Source organism: Panthera tigris, chromosome B1 (assembly GCF_018350195.1).
Source record: "Panthera tigris isolate Pti1 chromosome B1, P.tigris_Pti1_mat1.1, whole genome shotgun sequence".
Classification (NCBI taxonomy): Eukaryota; Metazoa; Chordata; class Mammalia; order Carnivora; family Felidae; genus Panthera; species Panthera tigris.
This window is the reverse complement of record NC_056663.1, coordinates 90558790-90564119: the sequence shown is the minus strand read 5'-3', so window position 1 is coordinate 90564119 and position 5330 is coordinate 90558790. Positions and strand designations below refer to the sequence as shown.

General features: G+C 35.3%; 1 pseudogene; it reads right to left on the bottom strand.

Moving 5' to 3' along the window:
- Positions 1-987: 987 nt before the first annotated feature.
- On the bottom strand, positions 988-1086 carry LOC122238251 (annotated as a pseudogene).
- Between the last annotated feature and the right edge of the window lie 4244 nt (positions 1087-5330).

The window sequence follows — 5330 nt, the reverse complement described above, 5'->3', positions numbered from 1 at the left end:
AATGTTATCCTAATGCTTATTATCCTTACTCTTGTTATTTTATGTTGTTGTCATTTCTTCCTGAATTCTTGCAGATAGTTTTCAGTTTTCCACCATTATATTAATTCCACTTTCCACTGTCAGAATTTTGTTCTTTTTGTTTCCAAGGTAGCTTTCATTCCTGTTACTATCTTTTTGGGGGGAAGCAGCGGGGGAAGATTTTGCAGTTATATTTATCCTACTCTCTGTTCCATTGCATAAATACTATTTGGTCACTTCAAATGTGGCCAGCAGCAAAGACTTAATTCACTTAAATATCATTCTCTTTTTGGATTTCAACTTGTGCTTTTAATCTCAATTTTCCTATTTATATCTTCTTCTATCCCTTTTTTTTCTTTTTATAGAACAATGTTACACAATTGTAAAACATATTTAATTTTCTGTAATATATAATCCTATTTCATAGACCTATTTTTCTTCTAACTCCTCAGGAAAATTTCTTTTATCCTTTTTTTTTCCTGCTTTCCCAATAGTATTTATGTCTGAATGATTATTTTCTCCTTTATCAGAGAACAAGTTGCTTTTAACCTTGAGATATTGTGCGTCATCATATAGGATACCTATGTTGTCATGGACCCATTTTATTATCCACATTTGTGCTGGTGGGATAATGTTTTCAGATGTTCACATAAAAGCGGTCTGATATGTACAGCTTTCCTTTCCCAACATCTGGCAAATATCTAGTTTATGTAGATTTTCCAATGTGAGACAAAACTTAATCCCAACTCCTCCACCTGTCTCATAAAAAGGTACTTCATATATAGGATATAGAAAATGTGTCTGCCTTAAATCATCCTGGCTTGCTTAAACATTTTTAACTTTTGAAAATCACTCTATACCTCACTTTGTAGTGTAACCTTTAATGTCTCCTCATCAAATCCCATTGGTTTACCTAGGAGTTTAATTGTTACACCTTAAAAGTCCTACAGCCAAATGTTTTCCAGAGTTTACATTTAAGAGTTCATCATCCTGCTGTCATCTTTGTGCAGGGACCACGCTAATCTCTGTATTGTTCCAATTCAAGTACAGGTGCTGCCCAAGGAGCACAAGAGTTCATCGTCTTTTCTATTCAAGTGGCAGAATCCGAGGCTGAGGTTTAACAGACTAAGGAAAAAGAGATGATCCTTTCACCTAATTCTTTTTTGGGATAACTTTCTATAGTTTTCATTGGCATAGCATGGCATAGCAAGAGATGTTTTAAATTACTTATATTTCAGTTCAACTCTTTTCAATAGATATTACAGTTAGTGAAAATATCTCCCAGATACTGGGAATCATTTACCAGTCCTTTTCAAAGACACCATAAGGAAATTTCATATTTTACTTTGAATCCTTTATTGAGATTTTGAAACAGGTTGTGTCAGGGCTGACAGTTACATGTCATGCTCACTGTACAATCCTGCAGACTGATTTTGTATTGAAATGGTAACACCATTTAGAGTAAAATCTTAAGCATGGGAGATATTCTCTGAATGGATATTTAGAATCTCTCTCCTTTTGAATTCTCTCATGTTTGGTTTTCAGATCAGGTACTGGAAATCAACAGTTGTAGTGAATACCCAATCTGAGACTCACATTGCATAGCGAGTGATAGAAATAGATAACGACTGTCAGAAAGAAAAAGAGAAAGTGACAAAGTTGAATACTAAGGATAATTTACCTGGATATATACACTATTCATTCTAAAATAATAAGAGTAGATAGAGGGAACAAAGCTGTCTTGCTCTACCCATTTCCATGTACAGATCATATTAACCATATTCCAGTGTAAGACTCTAACATTGGGAAAAGGTTAAAATAGTTAAAATCTATTTAAAATACAAAAGCAAAAACTTTATCAGTATATTTTCCCCTTGGAAGTATGGATTTTTTTTCTGCTTAATAAAACCTTAGACACATATGTCACACATAATTTAAAAATGGGTTTTTAAAAATTTTTTTAATGTTTTATTTATTTTTGAGACAGAGAGAGAGACACAGAGCATGAGCAGGGGAGGGGCAGAGAGAGAGGGAGACACAGAATCGGAAGCAGGCTCCAGGCTCTGAGCTGTCAGCACAGAGCCCGATGCGGGGCTCGAACTCACAAACTAACTGTGAGATCATGACCTGAGCCGAAGTCGGATGCTCAACCAACTGAGCCATCCAGGTGCCCCCAAAATGGGTTTTTATGACATACCACCCAGCAACAATGTTGGTTTTTGTATGCTGTGTCCTAGCTATAGAGAAATTGCTCACTAGAGGGAAAAAATAAATTTTTTGCTCTTATCTTTAAAAAAAAAAACAAAAATTGAACTACATGAATTTTTCACATCTAAGATATATGTCATTAAAAAACTAAGGCTCTGAATTTTATTTCAAAATAAGGTTGTTGATGTAATTATAAATGGTATATTCCTGAAAGAATATAAATTTATACAAGTTTTTATGCATGTTTTTTCTTTGTGTCTGCTATGTCCTATTAGAAGGATTAACAAGAGATCACTTAGTATTGGTAGTATTTTCATGAAAAGCCTTACGTTTCATGTTTTGATTTGCATAAATTTGCTTTTAGGACTGGATATGATGTCAGTTTTTGTTTGTTTCTTTTTTTTTTAATTTTTTTTAATGTTTATTTATTTTTGAGACAGAGAGAGACAGAGCATGAATGGAGGAGGGGCAGAGAGAGAGGGAGACAGAATCGGAAGCAGGCTCCAGGCTCTGAGCCATCAGCCCAGAGCCTGACGCGGGGCTCAAACTCACGAATCGTGAGATCGTGACCTGAGCTGAAGTCAGACGCTCAACCGACTGAGCCACCCAGGCGCCCGTTTGTTTCTTTTTTAAATAAACTTAGTTTTAAAACACAATTCTTCATTATAACCATTAATGGGTCTAATAGTTTTATGATTATTGCTTTGCGTATGAAGCTACTAGTAACTTTAAGTGATCAATAGCACTATTGGTTTAACCCAGGTTTGTACCTGTGCAAGTCTTAGAGGCTTCCCCACATCCATCCAGGTGCTCACAAAGGACCAAAGCAAACAAGACCATTAAAGTTTTTCATTGATGAGTAATACCCGAGGGAGAAAACATGGGGTTCTTTTTTTTATGAGGTCTAGAAGAAACTAACAAATATATACATGCATATACATATATTTATAATATATACTATATATATGAATACTAATATACATACATGTATACAAACATGTTATTGAAGATAGACACATCCACTTAACTTTTTTTTAATGTTTATCTTTATTTTTGAGACAGAGAGAGACAGAGCATGAGCGGGGAAGAGTCAGAGAGAGAGGGAGACACAGAATCGGAAGTAGGCTCCAGGCTCTGAGCTGTCAGCACAAACCTTGAGGTGGGGCTCGAACCCAGGAAGCAGGAGATCATGACCTGAGCTGAAGGCCGGGCGTTTAACCGACTGAGCTGCCCAAGTGTCCGATGATTTATATAGATTTTCTAAATGAGATAAACTAATAAATTAAGGTAATTTATACTTCATAACCAGGTAACACTTTTGCATTCATAATTGAATGATTTTAAGTTAGAAAAAAAGTATATATTTTAATGTTTATTTATTTTTGAGAGAAACAGAGAGTGCGCCCAAGCTCATGTGCATGAGTAGGGCAGGGGTAGAGAGTGAGAGGGAGACACAGAATCCAAGACAGGCTCCAGGCTCTGAGCTGTCAGCACAGAGACCTATGTGGGGCCGGAACCCACAAACAGCAAGATCATGTCCTGAGCCGAGTTCGGGTACTTAACCAACTGAGCCACCCAGGCGCCACACAAATGAGTATTTTTAAATGCCCCACAGTTGGAATAAATACAAGAGCAAAGGTGTGTATTTAAAAAAATAATATTTTTATTTATTTTTGAGAGAGAGAGAGAGACAAAGCGTGAGCGGGGGAGGGGCAGAGAGAGAGGAAGACACAGATTCGGAAGCAGGCTCCAGGCTCTGAGCTCTCAGAGCCTGACTTGGGGCTTGAATTCACCAGCAATGAGATCATGACCTGGGCCAAAGTCGGAAGCTTAACCCACTAAGCCACTCAGGTGCCCCAAAAAGATTTGTGTTTTTGAAACTATTTTAAATTATATTAAGTTGGACTAAATCTTAAATTACAAATGTTTGAATATTTCAATGAATCTATCATTGGACTACTTTCGCTATTATCCCACTGGTTGAATACATGAATGGAACTCGTTTTTTTCTTTGAACAAAATTCTCTGCTCACCATCATCAAAGCAGTTCCCGTATGTAAACACTGCCTTTGTGTTTATAATACCTTTCAGGATTGTGTTCCTCTCACCTTGGCCTATTTCAAAATCCGCATAAACCCCAGTTATATTCTAATTAAAAATTTGGGAACAAAATACACTGGAACAAAATTAATAAGTAACTATTTAAATTCTTCCATTGCTTATTGGCACTCTTTGTTTTCACTCTACCTTTTTATGTTTTGTTAGTATAAAAAGCCTAATGGAGATCATTTAGAAAATGTAACAGCGTTTTAATACATCTATTGAATGCCTCAGCGGGCTTCTACCAATCAAGTTATGATACTCTAGAATTTAGACAGCCTTTTTTCTCTATTCCCATGGATTAACTAAATTGTAACTTTGTGTTAAATGACTGGATTGTTATATGGGGGATATTTTTACTTTAGGTCCACCTAAACTATTAAACTATCAACAAAAGTATTACTCATTAAAATTTTGTAAGAAAAAAGATTAACCTGCTTTGTTTTCAAGTCATAAATTTCAAGTAATTGACATCAATAGACTATTATGATAAACTTGTTGCCAGATGTTTTTGTCTACAGATGAACTCTGTTGCCAATATATAACTGCCTCACTCAGGTATCCTGGCAAAGAGCATCTCTGTTTTCATTTTGCTATTACTTTGATACCCAATATTTATTTTCGACATTTAAAAAGTTTATGACATAATTTTGGAATATATTTTAAAAGAAAGACAATGATACAGATTTTAACAATATACATAGCTCCTTTATTGTGTTAAGTGATACCAGGGATTTGGGGGCACTTTGTCTTTTAGCTCTAATGCAGGTAAAAATGAGTGATATCTCTTTGAGATGATGCCTACTTTTGCTCTTTCTTTATTGCTCTATTTATTATTTACATTTATAAAGCGAAATTAGTTTAGCCATTAAGGTCAAATTGTAAGATAAAGTAACATTGTACTTGAAAACAAAACGACTTGGTATTCCACTTTGAACTCAAATTCCTTTAAAGATCATTTCAATAGCAGCTCAGATTCTTGCTATGCCTTTTTTGCACGTTCT